This window comes from Astatotilapia calliptera, chromosome 2 (assembly GCF_900246225.1).
Source record: "Astatotilapia calliptera chromosome 2, fAstCal1.2, whole genome shotgun sequence".
In the NCBI taxonomy this organism is placed as follows: Eukaryota; Metazoa; Chordata; class Actinopteri; order Cichliformes; family Cichlidae; genus Astatotilapia; species Astatotilapia calliptera.
The window spans coordinates 8,304,438-8,315,329 of record NC_039303.1 but is presented as its reverse complement, the minus strand read 5'-3'; the positions used below and the strand labels follow the sequence as shown (position 1 = coordinate 8,315,329).

Genomic DNA, 10,892 nt, shown 5'->3' with positions numbered 1-10,892 from the left:
AAATATATATACTCATCATAATTGGAAGTAACTGCTACAATGTCATGCCCTTGAGAGACAGCAATGATTACTGCATGTGGCCCCCACATCATTGACAGGCGTTTGCTGACAATAGCAGGAACAAAGACCTTGCAGATGGCCAGAGTGGTCTTTTACTCTCCTTTTCCATTACCACATGGCAGCAGTCCAATCCCACAAGGCAGCATAAGGCCATCCAAAAAGGCAAGATTCTGTTTACAACGCAGGGATATGCAGCACAGGAGGATGTCTACAGTAGTTGTGGGAAGCAATCATAACCGATAGCTTGTGTGTGATTACATCTTGATGTTTTGTCAAAGTGCAGAAAACTGTGGGAGTGTATCATGGTGCTCCATTTGGTGCAATCACACAAGGAGCCAGACCTTCCACACAACAAAGCGATGCCTTTCAACAGAAAAAAGTAGCAAGGTCCCACAAAGACTGACACTCAGGCACTAAACTGGATTATGGATAATATGCTGTATTAGATGTGGTACATTTCTGAGTTGCAGTCATGTCACTGGGGTTTCACAGTATGCAGTGTGAGCCAGTATATTATAAATATTGACAGAGGCCACAAAGAGTGAAATAATCCTACTGACAGGGTGGCCTGGTTTGAGAGAGTACACATCTCAGAGGATTTAAAGATGCTGAACTCTTCTTGACTGTTAATGTACCAAATGACTTTTGAAAATTTAAGATGCTTCTGCCGGAAGAAATACAACTTTTCAATTTTTAAGTTAAACCTCAGGCAGCCTGCCCCACTCTCTTAATTGACTATCCAAGAGGCCCTTTATCCTGAACACACGAGTCCAGTTCACAAAATATTCATTGTATTACAAAGTGATATAAAACATTCATAAACAGTCCCCAACTGAACTTGGTGTCTTTGCCTGGAAAGGCTGCTGAGCAGTAGTTTATAATGCATACAGATGGATTTAGGTTCTTCTGTCTTTGAACTCTCCCAGCAAATCTCCCTGAGCATACTAATACAGCTCATTAACATATTTGGTTATGGGGAGCGCATAAAACATGGCAAGACAGCGATAGCTGTCAGTGCTCCCAGTGTCTAGGAGATTTAGTATGTCACTGGTATATGAGCAGGTATTACCTCCCAGTGAAAAGGGTTTCTGTTTCTGCCACTTTGTGACCGGAGGTTAAACAAAAACAACTAACCACAATAAGATAACGACCTCCTTATACTATCATCATTTATCAAAACAAACCCTGGAACCAAGGTATGAACTCTTCTTTTTTTTTTTTTTTTTTTTTTTTTTTTCTTTTAAATGACATCAGAAACAGCAGTATGCGACATTACGTGATGGCAGAGCTTCAGTTCATCCTTTGTCATTTTTTTTTTTTTTTTTTTTTTTTTTATAAATAGGACAGGGGGAATGAATGAGAGAGAGAGGGGGAGAGAAAGAAAAAAAACCAAAGGGGAGAAGAGACGGTGAGAAGGGGGGGAAGAGAGAGAAAAAAAAAAAAAAAGAACTCCTGGGTCACCTGTATGGAGAAAAAAAACAAAAACAAAAAAACAAACAGAGGAGACAGCAAACAACAAAGAGCAACATAATAATAGAGAAAACAAAGCACCATCACAATAAACTAGCTAGTCATAGATATCAATATTTACTAAATAATAAACGATATTGTGCAGCACGCAAGATAGACAGCGCACAGTGTGCTTTGAGGCAGCAGCCAAGAAAGCTTTAGTCCGCGTCTGTGAATACCCATGTGTGCATACCTGTGTGGATCAGCATGCTTGCATTCCAAAGGTTTCTCCATGTAATGATCTGCTAGGGAGTGTGGGGGGGCCACAGCCCCGTCCTCCAGGGTGTGAAGCGGGTATGGAGGAGATCAAAACTCCAGACATCCAGAGGCCCCCAGAACACAAGAGACCATGGAAGACCAACAGAGGGGCAGCCGCGCCACTGTTCCAGTAAGAGCTGAGGAGAGTCCCAGATGAGGGCTCGCCCAGCAGCCGCGGAGCAGAAGTCAGGGGGAGTTGCAGTGTCAGGGGGAGCTCCGCCGGCCCCCAGCTGTGCCTGAGTGACCGAGCCCCAGGCCGAGAGGCCGGGGGCACCCCACCTCCAAAGGGGCCCGAGCGAGCCCCAGGCCCCAGGCCCAAGCCTGGGGCCTGGGGCCGCCAAGGAGTGAGCCGGTGTGTACCCGGACGCCCACCCCCAGACACAAAGAACCACCAACACACCGACACCTGAGGGAGTCCGCCACCGGCAGGGGAAGTGGTGGTGGGGGGAGATAGGCCTCCAAACCTTGGAGGGCCTGAGATGTCCCCAGAGAGGTGGCGTCTGATACCCAACCTGACATATAGACACAGACATACAGGCACCCACAGACACAAACATCCATTCCCACCCTCATGCTCTCATATGCACTCACTCCACACTCAACCAACGTGGAGACAGACATAAAGAGACGCTGTACACACAATCACACTTCCCAAGCGTACTCTACAAACCGGGTCTAGGTACCCTTGCCCCTGGAGGGGGGAATTGCACCCAGACCCAGGTGGTGTTACCCTTTTCCCTGCGGTGGGGAGAGGCAGACCACCCCGACTCCGCAGCAGCAGGGAGGCCCCACACCCGGACCGCAGTCGGACGGCCAACTCCTCCCACTAGCCCTCCCGAGGTATGAACTCTTCTGCTACATTCACACTTATGAAGCAGTCTTTGGAGACTTCAGCATGACCAGAATTATCGTGACCATATGCACTTAATTTGTTTTCACTCCCTTTAAAATGGTTGCTTTGAAGACTGAATGAGTGTGCAACTCAACTCGATTTCAGTTGTTTTCTGTTACAATTGAGTACCACTTTATGTGCATGTTATAACAATGCAGCCAAAAGTCCCGTGACATCATCTGTTTGCGACACAAACCCAACTCAACAATGAAGAACATCGAGGCAATGGTATACCTGCTGCTCAGTGTAAGGCTTTTTGTCAGACGGGGACCTTGGTGTTGCTTTTTGTGTAGCCATTTCCCTCGTTGTTGGGTTTCAAAAGCGGCAGTTTGCATGGCAGGAGATGATCTCATTGCTCTCATGACGCCACTGACTAGCCAATCGGTGGCATGTAGTCTTTTGACATCAGATTTTCAGATCACCCAAGATTGCTTGGAACCCCAGCCAGTGGTAGTACCTGTTGAATCTCAACAGATTCTGACTTTTTTTTCTCAGAATTCTGACTTCAATCTCAGAATTCTGACTTTTCTCACAATCCTTTTCTCAGAACTCTGAATTTGTTTTCTTCTGAATTCTGATTTTTTATCTCAGAATTCTTTTTCTCAGAATTCTGACTTTTTTCTCAGAATTCTGACTCTTTTCTCAGAATTCTTACTTTAATCTTAGGATTCTGACTTTTCTCAGAATCTTTTTCTCAGAATTCTGACTTTTTTCTCAGAATTCTGACTCTTTTCTCAGAATTCTTACTTTAATCTTAGGATTCTGACTTCTCAGAATCTTTTTCTCAGAATTCTGACTTTTTTCTCAGAATTCTGACTCTTTTCTCAGAATTCTTACTTTAATCTTAGGATTCTGACTTTTCTCAGAATCTTTTTCTCAGAATTCTGACTTTTTTCTCAGAATTCTGACTCTTTTCTCAGAATTCTTACTTTAATCTTAGGATTCTGACTTCTCAGAATCTTTTTCTCAGAATTCTGACTTTAATCTTAGGATTCTGACTTCTCAGAATCTTTTTCTCAGAATTCTGACTTTTTTCTCAGAATTCTGACTCTTTTCTCAGAATTCTTACTTTAATCTTAGGATTCTGACTTTTCTCAGAATCTTTTTCTCAGAATTCTGACAGGGTTCTTTTTTTTTCAGAATTCTTTTTTCTCCGAATTCTGACTTTTTTCTCAGAGTTCTAGAAAAGAAAAAAAAGACGTGCCCACTTTTCTTTTTTTTTTGGCCCTAATCCTCTTTCATACAAAAGCCTTTTAATTGCACATTCATGTATTTTGTTCACATACAGTGGGGCAAAAAAGTATTTAGTCAGCCACCGATTGTGCAAGTTCCCCCACTTAAAATGATGACAGAGGTCAGTAATTTGCACCAGAGGTACACTTCAACTGTGAGAGACAGAATGTGAAAAAAAAATCCATGAATCCACATGGTAGGATTTGTAAAGAATTTATTCGTAAATCAGGGTGGAAAATAAGTATTTGGTCACCTCAAACATGGAAAATCTCTGGCTCTCACAGACCTGTAACGTCTTCTGTAAGACGCTTTTCTGTCCCCCACTCGTTACCTGTATGAATGGCACCTGTTTGAACTCATCTGTATAAAAGACACCTGTCCACAGCCTCAAACAGTCAGACTCCAAACTCCGCCATGGCCAAGACCAAAGAGCTCTCGAAGGACACCAGGAAAAGTATTGTAGACCTGCACCAGACTGGGAAGAGTGAATCTACAATAGGCAAGCAGCTTGGTGTGAAAAAATCAACTGTGGGAGCAATCATCAGAAAATGGAAGACATACAAGACCACTGATAATCTCCCTCGATCTGGGGCTCCACGCAAGATCTCATCCCGTGGGGTCAAAATGATCATGAGAACGGTGAGCAAAGATCCCAGAACCACACGGGGGGACCTGGTGAATGACCTGCAGAGAGCTGGGACCAAAGTAATAAAGGTCACCATCAGTAACACACTACAACGGCAGGGAATCAAATCCCGCAGTGCCAGACGTGTTCCGCTGCTGAAGCCAGTGCATGTCCAGGCCCGTCTGAAGTTTGCCAGAGAGCACATGGATGATACAGCAGAGGATTGGGAGAATGTCATGTGGTCAGATGAAACCAAAGTAGAACTTTTTGGTATAAACTCAACTCGTCGTGTTTGGAGGACGAAGAATACTGAGTTGCATCCCAAGAACACCATACCTACTGTGAAGCATGGGGGTGGAAACATCATGCTATGGGGCTGTTTTTCTGCCAAGGGGACAGGACGACTGATCCGTGTTAAGGACAGAATGAATGGGGCCATGTATCGTGAGATTTTGAGCCAAAACCTCCTTCCATCAATGAGAACTTTGAAGATGAAACGAGGCTGGGTCTTCCAACATGACAATGATCCAAAACACACCGCCCGGGCAACAAAGGAGTGGCTCCGTAAGAAGCATTTGAAAGTCCTGGAGTGGCCTAGCCAGTCTCCAGACCTCAACCTCATAGAAAATCTGTGGCGGGACTTGAAAGTCCGTGTTACTCGGCGACAGCCCCAAAACATCACTGCTCTCGAGAAGATCTGCATGGAGGAATGGGCCAAAATACCAGCTACTGTGTGTGCAAACCTGGTAAAGACCTATAGTAAACGTTTGACCTCTGTTATTGCCAACAAAGGTTATGTTACAAAGTATTGAGTTGTATTTTTGTTATTGACCAAATACTTATTTTCCACCCTGATTTACGAATAAATTCTTTACAAATCCTACCATGTGGATTCATGGATTTTTTTTTCACATTCTGTCTCTCACAGTTGAAGTGTACCTCTGGTGCAAATTACTGACCTCTGTCATCATTTTAAGTGGGGGAACTTGCACAATCGGTGGCTGACTAAATACTTTTTTGCCCCACTGTAAGTAAAGAGTGATTGAATAGTCACAACGTGTCACTCATATAGGACTGACCATCAAAGTCATGATACATAAGTGAAATAAATGATCTATTGCGAAATAATTGACTATTTTTGTGTAGAAGCTCACAAAATTAATAATAATTGATACAATCTAAACAACAACCAATCTTGAGTTTGTCATTACACCCACGTCTGTTACATGGTTGGAAAGCAAAACATAATATCTGAATTCTAGCTACTGAAAGGACTGCAGTAGTGTACAGGGTTTCCAAGACACTGCAGTAGAACAAGCCTGAGCTTCGCTGATAAAGCAAACTGTCAGAAGGTACAGCACTCTGTTAAATACAGGCTGCAGTACCTTGTGTAGCCCCAGATAGGCCAAGACAAGCCCTCTACTCCTGTCTGAGGGCCTAGCTAACTCGGGCCAACATGGCACTACAGCAGCCAGAGAGCCTTAACTTCAGCTGCTGACACAAGCTGGAGAGCTGCCATTATGCCTCAGGGGGGAGAAATCCTCCCTCCCCCACTGATGGAGAGCTCCCTCAGAGAGGATGGAGGGGACATTAGCAAGTGTCAAGATGGAGAGCTGATCCAGGCACAGTGGCAAATGGAGTGAGAGGAAAGTGATTCAGGCAGACATGTGATGATGTGCCTGGCAAAATGTCTCTTTCTTTGAAATTGATATAAAGACCTCTGTCAAAGTTGCTAGTGTCACTTTCTTTGGTCAAAGATCAGTCTGACTAAATGTGGTAGATATGAATGCCTCTAATGTCATATCCAATCTATGCCAGGGGAGTTCTCTGATTTGTTCTAAACCAATAAACATCAATAACAGAAACTGGTATAAACGCAAGCTGGGTTTATTTGATGCTAAGTGCATTAATTCTGTATTCTGGGCTGAACACCAGTCAAACCATTACAGCTGAATAAGTCGGTTTAGATATTACTCTGTACCTCCTCCTCAGAAATATACCAGTACCAAGTGCACAGTCAAGGCTTTGTCATCCTTCTCGGATGTGCATTAACGTAATTAAAATAACTGAAGTAGTGAGCTCACCAGACCCATTATTTCCTGAGTCAGGGAGCTGCCTTCAATCTCAACAATGGAATTCTCTTGAATATGGAAATAAATCTATTTCTTGTCTGATTAATAACCGCAAATATGAGCATGTTTCATAGGCTATGTCTAATATTCATCAGGTAGATGATAGAAATATCTGCATTTAGACTTACTGATCATTATGCTTTCAATAGTGAGAGTAAATTAGTTGATACAAAAGTATCTTTATCAGCTAGATTATGTTGGAATATTTTTCACTACAGCCAGCACCAAATGGCTGTAGTGTAAATGAACATTTTCCCTTGAATATTCCCTGACTTTCACACAAGAAAGTCAGGGAATGTTAGTAGTTTAGAGTAACCATGGTTCGGCTCAACCAGTCTGCAACATTTTCTAGTGATAAATGCAAACACCCCAACATTACATCCATGAGTTATTACTACACGTCCTATCCCAAGAAGATAACCATTATCCTGCTGCAACAGCCTCCACTTTGTTTATCAGAGAGGTTCAGCACCAATGTTGGATAATAAGGTCTGTTTCCCAGGCAGCCTTTCAGTTCATCCCCAAAGGTCAAGCCTCTCTGATCAGCAGAGAAAAAAAAAGATTTCAGCGCAAACCTCACAGTGTTAATGTTAATGTTTTTTTCTTTATTTTCATGACTGTTTACATTGTCGATTCTCACTGAAGGCATCAAAACTATGAATGAACACCTATGGAATTGTGTAGTAAACAAAAAAGTGCGAAATAACTCAAAACATGTTTTATATTTTAGATCCTCTCCTTTGATTACTGCTTTGCACACTCTTGGCATTCTCTCCATAAGCTTCATGAGGTCCTCCAGACCTACTGAAATACCTGTTGATTTCAGAAGGGTGAAACAAGCCTTTTCATAAATCATAGGAGAAAATTTGTGCCATGTAAACAACTCGGCTCTATCCAAAAATGAAAAACGTATTAGGAATTCACTTCCACACTTCTTTTATTTTTTTATGTACACAGATTTGTACATTTTACCTTTTACTAAAGAAAATGATATTTGCCAGTGAAGGTGTTCAATTTGTGTAGTGATAATTGAAAAAGAATCTGAAAAACACACACCACTTTACACTGCTGTTATCTTTGCAGTAATAAAATAGTCGCTTACTTGGCATTCGAAGAGCAGATATTGTATGATTTGTATTTTAACACTGCTCATTTCAGCACCTTTCATTAAACTGAGTTGTCTACACTGTAAACCCGAATGTTCAAGGTAATTAAACAGATTAAGTAGTGTATACTCAAAGTCTTTAAAAAGTTCTGTTAACTTAAATATGTCAAGTTCGTATAACATGTTCTTCTTTTTGAGTAAATGAAACTAATAATATTTGATTGAATTTAACTATTTCTATATTAAGTAAGCATCACTTAAAATAATAACTTAAGCACAACGTAACACAGTTAAGTTAGGACATATAAGAATGGTAAAGTCCTGTTATTTTTGTTGTTTCAAGTAGGTAGGATTTAATAATAAACTTAATTTATGTAGCACATGCTAAAATACAATAAAATCTCAAAGTGTTTCACCAAATAAGTAAAATCAAATTGTCTTAAATGCATTGGTGGAAGACAAAATGTATTTATTTTAATATTCATTGTTTTATCACTGTGTCCTACATATATATTTTTAATTTTTTCCGTAAGTGTTGAGCAGCTGCAGGAATCAATTTTTATTCCGAGTTAATCTCTGATTCACCCTCCGAAGCGGAAGGCGGCGCTAATGAGCATTAATACGAAACACAGAAGAAGTAAAGGTATATGGGCGGGAACAGCACCAAAGAGGCAACACGGACGACTGGAGAAAGTTGGACCTAAAGGCAGCAACTAGCATCACTGGACTTACAGTAAGTTTTCAATGTTGATATTAGTTTATTGTTAAAATACGAATATTTAGTTGTATTTTGGGTGCGTGTCGAAAAGAATAGCAGAAATGTCGGTCCGTGTTTTTTATGTGCTTTGCTGCTCTCCCCGAAGGAAACTTTGCGCTTGCAGAGCTAGCATTAAGTTGTTGTAATGAGGGTCGCAGGCTGTTTAAAAAGTTAGATACTACTTGCTCTAGAGGTGGCGCCCGGTCGCCTAGTATGAAACAAAGTATTTTAATCTCTCTAAATTTTTAAACCCCCTCTCATGACTCAGAATAGTTGGGTCCAAACAAGCCCGTTGTCCCTGCAGTTACACAACGGAGATGCCTGTCTGCAGTGAGAGTCCTTTCAAGCAGTTTTCTTGTTAGAAACGCTATATTTTAAACTATATGTGCAGGGTTAGGGTTGTGAAGGAGCTCTTGGACCTCTGGCCTGCTCTAAAAATGGAGTCTGAGGTAATATGGATCAGCTCTGTTTAAAATGAAAATTGTAATTCTTACTCATGTGGCAGCTTTTTGCTGCTTTATAAAGATGTGCGAGATTCTTCAAATTGAACTGTATTGTCCTTCTGCTGTAGTTGTATGCAGAGTTTCAGCGGATTACAAATCAGAACCTGCCCAATACATTCTACGCTGAACTTGACCGCCATCTTCCTCGACTGATGACCTTATTCAGCCAGGGCATCAAAAACTGGGAAGACAGCAGATGCCCTGGTTGAAATTCTAAGAATTCACAATGAACAGGTAATAATAGATTGTTACACATTTCATAGGTTGAACCAGTGGAACATTGGACAGGTTCAATGATTTAAATGAGCTTTTTGAATTTTGCTATTACTCCACTTTGTGTTTGCTATTTGTCTGACTGTATTAAAGATGTGAACAGGTTATTTGTGGACATATGTTCTGATTTGACTGTTGTTTTTGTTGTTGTTCAGTAAACTCACCAGTATATAAAATTCTGTTTTTATCTGGAAATAGGAAATCCATGATATCCACACCAAGTGCACTACCGTTCTCCCTGCCCTTCCTGTCTATCTGCATGAGGATGTCTCTGGATTTTTCAGAACCTGCACTGTGAGTGTCCTTAAGTATCTAACAGATACTACTGTGTATATAAACAGTGCATCAAAGTACAAACATGTATTTTGATGCACTGTTTGGACTTACCTTTGTTTAGTCTACTCCTGTGTATTTCCTTTAGCTTAGTTTCAGTCTATCTCACACCACTTGATTCTCTGGTGAATTAGCTGATTTATGTGTGCAGAACATGGATCTTCTGTTTTTCACCTCTTACAGTGAGACTCAGGTCTCCCTTGTAAAAGAGGTATTGGATCTCAGTGGGAGTTGGTAAAATGAGAAATTATATGTCGTCTGTTGTATTTCTTGGGTTAGATTGTGATTAGTATCTCTTTTTCATTAATTCAGGACGAATCTGATGAGTTGGAGCTTGATGGTGTTGAAGTGGCCTCTTCACTGTCATCAGTGACCATCACACAATAAGTCCAGTTCACTACCAACCTGTGAAAATCTCTGTCGTCATTGAAAGTGATGCCGTGTTCAGTCTCCCCAGATTTGGTGAAGCCTTCCTAGTAATGTTTGGACTGATCTATGCACTTCACCACAGCTACCCCAAAGCCCTGACCAACACTTTAGAATTTACTCAAAAGATTTTATTTGGTCTAGAAAGTGGTAAACTGTCACCCAGGTTACAGACCCTCAAGAATGACTTGGTTATGTAGGAACTCATCTGAAAGAAGGATGCAGGGTGAAGCATTATAAAAGGCTAGTTCAAAGTTCTCTCCTTTCATCTAAATAATGCCTCAAAACATTATTAGATTACTCTACAGTAGAGCTGGGCGATATATCGAGTTTTTAAAACATATTGATATTTTTTTATACGAGATATAAGATGTGACAATATCCTTTATATCGATATAGTCTATGTTACGTTATAATTATAGTTGTGGAGCCGCAAGTTTGCCTCTCTTTCGTCCACTTTTGTCTCTACGCAACGTTACTCCGCCTCGCCTTCACTGAAGACAACTCCCCCTCCTACCCCATCGCTTCACGTGCAGGCAGCGACAAGACGGACACGGCAAATCTCCGTTAACGAGTTACTGCGCATCGCCCCATGCGTGGGGCTGGACGGCGTCAACGTGCTAACGAGCTAAACATGCTAACGAGCTAACAGCGCTAACCCTAAAATCCTTTCATTCTCTCAAAAGTTGATAGCGCGCCTTATATATGAATTCTGGTTGTGCTTGATGGCCGCGAACCGATTTTATGTGGTACACGGCGCTCAGCAATCTGTCACAAATGTTTGAG

At 41.5% G+C, this 10,892-nt stretch overlaps 1 long non-coding RNA gene across 2 annotated transcripts; it reads left to right on the top strand.

Annotated features, from left to right (window-relative positions):
* Positions 1-8,319: 8,319 nt before the first annotated feature.
* LOC113028803 (uncharacterized) lies at positions 8,320-10,419 on the top strand. Of its 2 annotated transcripts, XR_003273283.1 has the most exons (5): positions 8,320-8,547; positions 8,963-9,020; positions 9,143-9,308; positions 9,546-9,641; positions 9,993-10,419. It is a non-coding gene; the product is annotated as an uncharacterized LOC113028803 (long non-coding RNA). The 2 variants fall into 2 exon arrangements; XR_003273281.1 differs by having other exon boundaries at positions 9,546-10,419.
* Positions 10,420-10,892: the final 473 nt, after the last annotated feature.